Source organism: Trichosurus vulpecula, chromosome 1 (assembly GCF_011100635.1).
Source record: "Trichosurus vulpecula isolate mTriVul1 chromosome 1, mTriVul1.pri, whole genome shotgun sequence".
NCBI lineage: Eukaryota > Metazoa > Chordata > Mammalia > Diprotodontia > Phalangeridae > Trichosurus > Trichosurus vulpecula.
The window spans coordinates 57,739,133-57,750,898 of NC_050573.1; positions in this window are offsets into that span (position 1 = coordinate 57,739,133).

Below are 11,766 nucleotides of genomic sequence, written 5' to 3' on the forward strand. Positions count from 1 at the left end.
ACTCTGGCTTCTTCAGCTGATTCTCATATGATATGGATTCAAGGCAAGCCTTTCCCATGCAGGCTGCCCTTGTACTGTTCTGAACTTGGAGGAAGAAGAGAGCAGTGTGGACAAATGATCAGGGTGGGCTTCCAGAGATGATGTTGCTTGGGCTGAATCTCGAAGGACTTACCTTCTCAAGAAGGCTGCGGTCTCCTCTGGGAGGGAACTTGGCTCTCTTATAGCTTATCTCATAGGAGGCACGTGATAAACACTTTCTTCATAGAACCCTATTAAAATATTCATTGAAGGCAAAGGTTTTTTCATTACAATCCTTGAGGCTGGACTTGTTTTTGCCTTTCTTTGTGCCCGCAATGCTTAGAAAAGTGTCTGGCACATAGTAGGCGCTTGCTGAATGCTTGTTTACTGATTGGCAATCCATCAAAAATTGTTTTAAGCACCTTCTATATTCAAGGGACTGAGTTAGACACAAGGGACAACACAAAACACTCCCTGTCCTTAAGTCCACTTAAGTCCACTGGGGATAACTGCTTCTTGATTTGAGCGTTCTGAAATTCTCAAGGGACTGAACACCCAAGAGTCCTTAGTACTAGCAAGGTGACCCCTGCTAACCCCTAGCCTGGGCTTCTCTGTCCCTGCTGGGATCCTTTAAAGTACAGTAGTTTGGGGATGGTCCAAGGTCTATGCAGGAGGATAGTGAGACTCCACCTAAGGAAGAGATCTTGGCTTGTAGACCTCTGAGGACCCACTGGGCTTAACAGCCTTTTGCCCACAGATCAGACAGGCATCTGAAATTTTGTGGAGGGAGGCCCTGCCTGGGGAACATCCACCATCCACTATCCTCAGCTCCAAGGAGGAGGAGGGTCCTCAACAGATCCTAACCCTGGAGTACAGTGCCTGGAGATCCTCAGATTATAGCAGCCAAGCATGAAGGGGAGAGAGGGTACGGGCTCAGCCCCTGCCCTGTGCTGGCACACTGGGCATCTGTGACAAGGACCCAGCTCCTGATATACTCTTGTTTTCTTGCAGCCTGCCCAGCTGGTGCCCTGGCAGACAAAGCCTCCTGGCATCTCTGTTAGTAGGGGTGGCAGGGTGGGGGGTGAGGGGGAAGGAGAGACAGGCTGAGCCATACTGGTTGGATATCCCCATCTCTGTCAAAGACCTGGACAGTTTCCTAGTCCCTAATCCAGGTTTCATGCTATTGGTGATAAATTCCTGTGACTTCATCCTTTCCAATGTCTTTCTCCCTCTTCATTCTGCCCTGCCTTCCTCATTAGGAGCGTCTTTAGAAATAATCTCGTCCAGTTCTCCCTAAAGTATAGTTTAGGAACTCCTGAGGTTCCCAAGACCCTTTAAGGTGGGATCTGCAAGGTCAAAACTATTTTCATGATAATACTAAGACATTTACGTTTCTTAATAGCTAATATCAATCAACATGACCCACATACGCAAAAGTTCTTTGAGAGGGTCCTCAATAATTTTTAGGAGTATAAAGCATTCTTGAGAGCAAAGTTTGAGGACTACTGATTTAGTCCGTTCTCTACCCTTGACTTTTCCAGGTGGGAAAAAAAAACCACAACAGTGCAGAAGGGACATTACTGGTCCAGAATCTCATAGCTTCTAAATAGGAGAGCTTGAACTTGACACTAGATCCTCAAACTCTAAAATCCAGTTCTCTTTCCACTATTCCTCCCCCCCAATCCCAATCCCCACCCCCACCTCCATCTGTGGCTCTTCTCAGGCTCCAAGGAGGAGGAAGAGAATAGAGATGGCTTATGCTGTTTCCGTCTTTTATTTGCCTGTTTCCTACATGGCCTGCCAAGCACTGGGGTTTCTAGGCTCCCCATTGTGGGAACGCCTCCCCTCCCCCAGCCCAAGGGGTCTAGGGCAGTCATAGGATCATTGGTATAGAGCTAGGAGGGACTCGAGAGGCCATCTAGCCCAACACCTTGATTTCAAGGTAAAGAAACTGAATATTAAGAGAAATTGAGTTGCCCGAGGACACACAGGTTGTAAGTGGCAAAATCTAGATTTGAACCCCGGGCCTCTGACTCCAAAACCAGTCCTCTTTACCACCTCTCCAAATGAATCATTCTCACAGAATCACAAAACTTGACAACTAGAAGGGAATGTGGAGGACATTTCATCCAGCCCCCCATCTCTGCAGCCTACCAAACAAGATGAACCCAACTGTGACATGAGCTCTTCAGCCCTCCTCAGTCCCCACCATCAGACCAGTCCCTCACCTTTGCACACCCAGCAGCTGAAGGCCTCAGCAAGGCACAGGTGTCCCCGATCCAGGCAGCTGCTTATGGGTTGACAGGGCTAGGGAAAGAGGAGGGGAACAGATAAAGGGAGGAAGAGGCTCTGGTGTGGGGAGGAAGGGCAGGATGTTCTACAGCCACTGGGGATCCTACACCAGGAAATCCTGCCCTAATATTTATCCTCATCTAAGCCCTTTGCCTCTATGTGGTGGAAAGCGTGCTGGGCCAGGAATCAGCACAACTGGGTTGGTCTGGGCCCATTCAGTAACTTTGCTATAGGACCTTGGACAAGTCCTTCTTTTCTCTAAAATTTTCTACCTGTAAAATGACGGGGTTGGATGAGGTAATCAATCCTTCAATCCTCTTCCAGCTTAGAGAGTCTATTCTACTTTCTAAGGGCCTGCCCTACTCTGACTTTCCACGTAGTCAAGACCTTCCCAGCTCTGCCATTTTGTGTTGTTAGGGTCCTCCCAGCTCTGATAAAGGGTCTAGAGTTAAAAGGAACCTTAGAGGCCATCTGATCCACCCCTCTCATTTTACAAATTAGGAAACTGAGGCTCATAAGAGGGAAGGTGACTTGCCCCAGGGTCACACAGCTAGTCATTATCTAAGGTAAGATTAGAACTCAGGTCTTCCTCACCCCTCTCTAGCCACTACACTAGCCACTGTCCCACTTCTCTGCCTCATATTCTATGTTCCAGTGGGTGCTCCAGCTCTCATAGTCTATGTTCTAATATCCCTTTCAGTTCTGATGTTTTATAAATCCATGAAGCTTGGAGCTCATGCTTACTTTTTGGTTTTGTTTTTGTTTTTTACTTTTTCCTGGGAATGGGAGCCAAAATCCTCTAGAAATAAGACAGCCATGGGGGACCAGCTATTTGTCATCTTCACTGGGACAGCAGAAAGCACAAGAGATACTTGTCAGACATGTGAAGGAATTTCCAGGCCAGAATGGGTGACAGGAGAACTTTTATTAGTATTAGCTCCTACCCAGAAGTCTGGGATTAGGTGGGACAGATTTCTTGGATTTCAAAAGGTATTGAAGAAATAAAATGTGTGTGAGCATTATATAGTAAGAAGGTAAACTTAGATGAAGGAATCTAGGAAGCTGGTTGAGAAAGCATGGTAAAGAGCTTTAGGATGAAGATCACTGGAAGGGCAAAGAGGACAATATTGCCATGGAATCATACTTTAGACCAGTTGGACAGGAGAAATTAGAGAAACAGGAGCCTGGACACAACGTACTACTAGTCAGACCATTGACATTTATTAAGCACTTACCATGTGCCAGGCACTGTGCTAAGTATTAGGGATACAAAGAGAAGCAGAAAACAATCCCTACCTCAAGGAGTTCACAGTCTGATGGGGGGAAGAACGAGCAAACACTGAGGTACAAATAAGCTATGTAAGGGATCAATTGGAAGAAATCATTAGAGGGAAGGCACTAGATTGAAGAGGGATCCTCAGGAAAGACTTCTTGTAGAAGAGAGAAAGCAGCCAGGTTGTATCCCAAAGAGATCATACAAATGGGAGAAGGACCCACACGTACAAAAATATTGACAGCAGCTCTTTTTGTGGTGGCAAAGAATTGGAAATTGAGAGGATGCCCATCAATTGGGGAATGGCTGAACAAGTTGTGGTATGTGAATGTAATGGAACACTATTGTGCTATAAGAAATGATGAGCAGGTGGACTTCAGAAAAACCTGGAAAGACTTCTATGAATGGATGCTGAGTGAGGGGAGCAGAACCAGGAGAACATTGTACACAGTTATAGCCACATTGTGTGATGACTAACTTCGATAGACATGACTCTTCTCAGCAATGCAAAGTTCTAAGACAGCTCCAAAAGGCTCATGTTGGAAAATGCTATCCACATCCAGAGAAAGGATTATGCAGTCTGAATGCAGATCAAAGCATACCATTTGTTCTCTCTCTTTTTTTGTTTTGTTTTGTTTCTTCTTTCTCATGGTTCATTCCATTGGTTATAATTCTTCTTGACAACATGACTAGTGTGAAAATATGTTTGATATGACTGTACATGTAGAGCCCATATCAGACTATATGCTGTCTTGGGGAGGAGGAGAAAATTTAAAACTCAAAAGCTCGTGGAACTGAATGTTGTAAACTAAAAATAGATAAAGAAAGAAAGAATGCTTGAAAGCAGCCAAGGAAACCAGAAGATGGAGATGAGGAAGGAGAGCGTTCCAGGCATGGGAGATAGTCCATGAAAATGCCTGGAACGGCAGTTGGAGTGTCTTGTTCAAGCAACAGCTGGGAGGCCAGCCAGGGTCACTGGATCACAGGATACTTCAAATAATAAAATATATTCCTAAAGCATAGGTCTGACCATGTCACTCAATAAACTCCAGTGCCTCCCTATCATCTCTAGGCCCAAACACACACTTTTCTATTTGGCGTTTATAGCCCTTTACCACTCATCTTTCCAGGCTTATCGTACATTTCCCACTTCATGTACTCCATGGTTTAGTCAACGTACAGTAGATTTCTTCACATTCCTCATATGCAACAGTCCATCTCCTGTCTCCAAATTTTTTTCACAAAATGTCTCTAGTATCTTTTTTTTTTTAGCAGAAAACTGATTTTAAGAAATTATAGTCATTCTCTTTTTGTACATATTTGGTGTTTTGTACTACCAATGAGATAACGTATTTGTTATTCAAGCGACACAGGCTCCCAAATCATCCAGTAATATTTCCCCCACAACATGCTATCTCTAGGACTACTCTGAGCCTCAGTTTCCCACCTGGAATTAGGGTACCAAGTAACATACTAAGAAAATATGATCACCGAACATAAAGAATTGCTGTGAGCAAATTGCTTAGAGTACTTTTTTTTCTTCCTCCCTTCCCCAAGATGATATAGGCTGTACGTGTACAATCATATTAAACATATTTCCTCATTAATCATGTTGTGAAAGAAGAATTAGAACAAAAGGGGAAAAACACAAGAAAGAAAGAAAAAATAAGAAAATAGTATGCTTTGATCTTCATTCAGATACCATAATTCTTCCTCTGGATGTGGATAGCATTTTCCATGATGAGTCTTTTGGAATTATCTTAGATCGTTGTATTGCTAAGAAGAGCTAAGTCTATCAAAGTTGGTCAATGCACAATGTTGCTGTTACTACGTACAATGTTCTCCCAGTTCTGCTCACTTCACTCAGCATCATTTCATGCCTTTCCAGGTTTTTCTGAAACCTGCCTGCTCATCATTTCTTACAGCACAGTAGTATTCCACTACATTCATATACCACAACTTGTTCAGCCATTCCCCAGTTGATGGGCATCCCCTCAATTTCCAGTTCTTGCCACCACAAAAAGAGCTGCTATAAATATTTTTGTACGTGTGGGTCCTTTTCTCTTTTTTTAATGATCTCTTTGGGATGCAGGATGTCTCTCATATCTTGAATACTGTCCTTCATTGCTGCCTCTTAGAATCCTTGGTTTCCTTCAAAAGTCATCACAAACACCACCTCCTACATGTGGCCCTTTCTTTTAACATTTTTATTAAGATCTTTTGTTTTTCCATTCTTCTTTCCAGAGGGCTGTCCCTTGTGCTGAAAAACTAAAAAGAGGAGAAAAGAGCACTTCAGTAAAACTTAACCATGCATCAACCAAGTGTGATGGTATATGCATACCCATAATTCCCACCTCAGTAAAGAAGGGAGAGAGGTACAGTTTCTTATTTCTTTCTGGCAGGGGCAGAGAGCAGGAAGCTTGGTCTGTATAATTACAGAATTCAGGTTTTTCTTATAGTTCTTTCGACGTGCACTGTTGTAGTCATTATCTATATTGTTTTCTTGGTTCTGCTTAATTCATTTTGCAACAGTTCCTTGTAAGGCTTCCTATGCTACTTGAAATTCTTCATATTTATTGTTTCTTATGCAGTAGTGTTCCTTTATGTCCATGTATCACAATTTATTTATCTCGTCCTCAATTAATGGGCATCTGCTTTGTTTCCTGTACTTTACTACCACAAAAAAAATGCTATGATTATTTGAGTATATGGTTCCTTTCTTCCTGTCTTTGACACTCTTGCCTAGTAGTGTAACTTCTGGGTCAACAAGTATGGAGCTTTTAATCACCTTTTTAAGCATAATTCCAAATTGCCTTCCAGAATGGCTGGATCAATTCACATTTCCACCAATGGCCTGTTTTTCCACAGCCCAACCAACATTGACAATGCCCATCCTTTGCATTCGTTCCCATTTTGCTGGATAGGAAGTGAAACCCATGAGGCCTTTTCTGATTCTCTCCAATGGTTAGTGAGTTCCTCCCCTAAACTGATTTTGCACATATTTGGTAAGTACGGATACATGTACATTCTATATTTCTTGAAAGGATGTAGGCTCCTTGAGGGCCAAGGTTGTTTCATTTTTGTCCTTGTATCCCACAGTGCCTGGTACACAGCAGGGACTTAATAAATGCATGTTGAAGCATGGCCCCAAAGAAGGGGTATAAGAAAACACCACCACCCCACTTCTTTGAAGGATGGGAAGTATGTAGGTGTTATATCTATTTTCAGGCATTTTTTGATGCATTGATCAGTTTTTGCTGATTTTTTTCCCTTTTTCGTTACATGGGATGACTCTTTGGGAGGAAGGGATATTGAGAGAAATTTTGCAGATGTAAAAATAATATATTAATAAAATTTCATTGAAAAAGTAAAAGCCATTTATAATTTGGTTCCTCCTACTTTTCCAGTCTTCTTAAACTTTACTCTCCACCATATGCTCTGTAATGCAATAATTCTGGCCTCCTTGGTATTGCTCACACAGGACACCCACTCACCTCCTGACTTTGGACACCTTTTTCCTTGAGTGTCCCCCATGCCTGGAATTCTCTCCTTCATCTTCATCTCCTGGCTTCCTTGGCTTCTTGGTTAAAGTCCCACCTCCTGCAAGAAGCCTTTCCTGATCTCCCTTAACTCTAGTGTCTCCCTTCTGTGGATTATTTCCAATTCATCCTTTCTCTATCTTGTTTGTACAGCTGTTTGCTTGCTGTCTTCCCCATTGGACTGTGAGCTCCTGAAGACCAGGGACTGTTTTTTGCCCTTCTTTTGTTTTTGCTATGCTCAGAGCTTAGCACAGTATCTGGCCCATAGTAGTTGCTTAGTAAATTTTTTTTTTTTTGCTTTTAGCAGGGCAGTTGGGGTTAAGTGAGTTGCCCAAGGTCACACAGCTAGTAAGTGTGTCAAATGTCTGAGGTCAGATTTGAACTCAGGTCCTCCTGCCTCCAAGGCCAGTGCTCTACTCACTGTGCCACCTAGCTGCCTCTGCTTAATAAATTCTTGTGGACTGGGATTGGAACTGTCAAAAATAAAAGAAGGTAATATATACTTGGCTTAGTAAAAAATGTGGAGAAAGTGATGCAAAGAACGGCTATCTTCTGGATCTTATTTTTATCCACAAAGAAGGACTAATTGCTGGGAGCCAGAGGACAGTGACCACTTCATTTCAGAATTCATGATTAAGAATGAAAAGAATGCTAGTGTAATATGTACTCGATTTTGGGAGAATATGTTTCAAATCATTCAGAAGGACCAGTAATATTTGACGAATTTTATAAAACTCTAGAGGGAAAATCAGAAGAATAGGAAAATGTTGACAATAAAATTCTGAAAATGCAAAAGAAACAATTCCAATGAAGAAGAAAAAAGGGAGTTCCCTAAAGAGACCAATGTGGTTGCACAGGGAACTCACAAACAAATTAGATTTTTAAAAAGACACATCCAGAAGAAGGATGATTACAGAAATGTGGTATACAATCCTGTAAGACTGACATCAAACTGAGTTAAAACAGGTCGTAGTTGTTGATTTTAGGTATGTTGGGAGAGACTCAAAAAGAGAGAGGAATACAGAGAGAAGGGGGAGAATAATGGACAATGAGACAAAATTGTTTTGACTCATGTGGCTTCTGTTTTCTTTGTCCAGGAGAATGGATCTTTGGACTGGGAAGAACATTAAAGAAGGGGGTGCTAATAAGGAATTGAAACTCTAAGATAAGTAAGGAGCTAGCACAACAGCAGCTCCCAATGCATTCAAATAACTGAACCCAGATGGATTACATTCCAAGATGCTCAAAGAACTGGCAGATGTGATTCCTGAGCCATCTTTTTGAGACAAATGGGGTTAAGTGACTTGCCCAGGGTCACACAGCTAGTAAGTGTCTGAGGTCACATTTGAACTCAGGTCCTCCTGACTCTAGAGCTGGTGCTCTATCCACTGCTGAGCCTTTTGAAATATGTCACAGGTGTGTTGTTGTTGAATCAGTTGTGTCCAACTCTTCATGACCCCGTTTGAAGTTTTCTTGGCAAAGACACTAGAGTAATTTGACACTTCCTTCTCCAGCTCATTTCCCAAATGCAGACTTGAGGTAAATTGGGTTAAGTGATATGCCCAAGGTCACACAGCTAGTTAGGTGTCTGAGGCCGAATTTGCACTCAGGAAGATAAGTCTTCCTGACATCAGGCCATACTGTCCTGATTTCAAAAAACAAAAACCCCAAAAAACCAAAGGTAGAAAGTACAGAGTATAAACTACAGACCAATGGACTTTGCTATGATCTCTGGTTGTTTGGTTAGTGAATATCTAGAAAAGGAAGTGGTGATCACCATTGGCTTAAGAACAGGTCATTCCAGCCTGACCAAATTTCCTTTTTAAACAGGGTTACTAAACCGGTAGATAAGAGGAATTCTAAATATATACACACAAACACATACATATTTATACGCACATATGTACATTACACAATACACATATATTATACCTAGATTTCAGCGAAGCATTTCAATCTCCTCTTTGGGGGAAAAATATAATTTAGAGGATTGTACACTTAGGTGGATTCAGAAATAACCAAAAGAATAATCATTCCTGATCCCATGTCACCTTGGAGGGGGATTCCTGGTGGATCTTACCTTAGTTCTTTCTTATTCAACTTTATTTTTAAAAAATCAGTGATTTGAAGCTATAGATGTTATATCTGCAGACAACAGGATGCTAGGAGAGGTAGCTAACATGTAGAATGACAAGTGTGAGTATCCAAACATTTATTGAATTTGAATTTTGACAGGCTAGAACAATGGGCCAAACTTAATAAGAAGAAATGATATGGAAATGAGTTAAAAGCCCTACACTTGGGTTCTCGAAATTGACTCCACAAACTCAAGATGGGGGAGGTAGGGCTAGACAAGTTTGTATAGGGGAAAAAAAGGCCTTGGAGCTTGTAGTAGACGGCAAGTTCAATATTTGTCAAACGTGAGACTTAGCAGCTCCAAGAGCTAATATGATGTAAGCCCTCATTAAAAGAAACCGTTCAGTACACAGGTGGTGAGAGTCCTGCTGTGCTCTGCCTTGGTCTGACCACATCCGCTCAAATCTGGGTACCATTTAAAAAAAATTTTTATTTTCCCTCAGTTACATGTAAAGACAATTTTTAACATTCATTTTTAATGGCTTTGTTCTAATTCTTTATTTGGAACTTCCCTTTTCTTTTAATAGTATTTTTCTCTCCAATCACATGTAAATGTAGTTTTCAACATTCATTTTTGTAAGACTTTGAATTCCAAATTTTTCCCTTCCCTAAGACAGCAAGCAATCTGATATAGGCTATACATGTACAATTATTAACATTCCTTTTAAAAGAATTTTGAGTTCCAAATTTTCTCTCTCCCTCCCTCTCCTCTCCTCTCCCTGAGATGGTGAGAAATTTGGTACAGGTCATACATGTCCAATCATGCAAAATATATTGTCATATTAGTCATGTTGTGAAAGAAGATAACAGACTCAAAGGGGGAAAACACGAAAAAAAAAATACCGAAAGTGAAAAAACAGTATGCTTTGATCTGCATTCAGGCTCCATCAGTTCTTTCTCTGGAGGTGGATAGTGTTTTTCATTGTGAGTCCTTTGGAATTGTCTTGGATCATCGTGTTGCTGAGAATAGCTAAGTCTTTCACAGCTGATCACACAGGATTGCTGTTACTGTGCGCAATGTTCTGGTGCTGCTCGTTTCACTGTGCATCAGTTCATTTATCTTACCAGGTTTTTCTGAAATCCTCCTGCTCATCATTTTTTATAGCACAGAATATTCCATTAGAATCATATACCACAACTTGTTTAGCCATTCCCCAATTAATGGACATTCCCTCAATTTCCAATTCTTTGCCGCTACAAGAGCTGCTATTATTTTGTGCAAATAGGTCCTTTCCCCCCTTTTCTGGATATGTTTGGGGGTATAGGTCTAGTAGGGGTATTGCTGGATCAAAGGGTATGCACAATTTTATGGCTTTGGGCATAGCTCTAGATTGCTGTCCAGAATGGTTGGATCAGTTCACAACTTCAGCAACTGTCCATTAGTGCCCCAATTTTCCCATATTTCCTCCAACGTTCATTATTTTCCTTTTCTGCCATATTAGCCAATCTGATTGGTATGGGGTAGTACCTGAGTTGTCTTAATTTGCATTTCTCTAACCAATAATGATTTAAAGCATTTTTTCTTACCATTACTTTGATTTCATCTGAAAATTGACTGTCCATATCCTTTGACCATTTATCAAATAGGAAGTGATTTATATTCTCATAAATTTCACTCAGTTCTGTATATATTTGAACGAGGCCTTTATCAGAACCACTGGCTATAAAAATTGCTTCCCAGCTTTCTAATCTTGGTTGCATTGGTTTTGTTTGTGCACAGGTGCCTTGTTTTAGGAAGAACAAACTGAAGACCAACCAGGTTGGGGAGTGGACTGGAGATGAAGGTATACAAGGAATTAGGGATATTTGAGCCTGGAGATGAGAATTCTCAGGTAAATGTGGTACAGTGGTATGAGAATGCCTGTCATTCCTCTGCTCAAAATTTTTCAGTGTCTCCCTATTATATCTCAAGTTCAAACTGTATGCATATGTGTAACATTCAAGGCCCTCTACAATAAAGTAATACCCTATCTTTAAAAAATATTTTTATTGATATCTTTTAACATCATCTACATTTCCCAATGTATTCTCCCCTCATCCTTTTAGGGAGCTATCACTTATAAAAAGAAATTTAAAAAAATAACCAAACAACCAGTTCAACAAAACCAGGGACTAGAAGAGGTACAGTGGAGTGGGTTGAAAGCTTTAAGCTAGGAAGCCCTGGATTCAACTCTCATCTCTGACATATACTGGCTGTGTGATCCTTGACAAATCACTTTGCCTTTAGGCAAGTAGAGGCAGCTTTGCATTGGCAGGTGTAGTTTCCTCATCCAGGGATTTTCTGTATCAATGAAATCCCAAGTCCAGTGTATATCCCTATTAACAAAACCAACACATGGGGAAAAAAATCTGAAATCATATGCAATGATCCATACCCTCTAAAAAACAGGGCTCCAGTCCCTCTCTCCTCACCTTAATTCCCCTTCAACCTCCAAAGGAGACACTGCCCCCTTTAATATGCTCCTACACCTTCCCACTTCTAAGTCTTTCCTTGGGCTGCTCCTTATT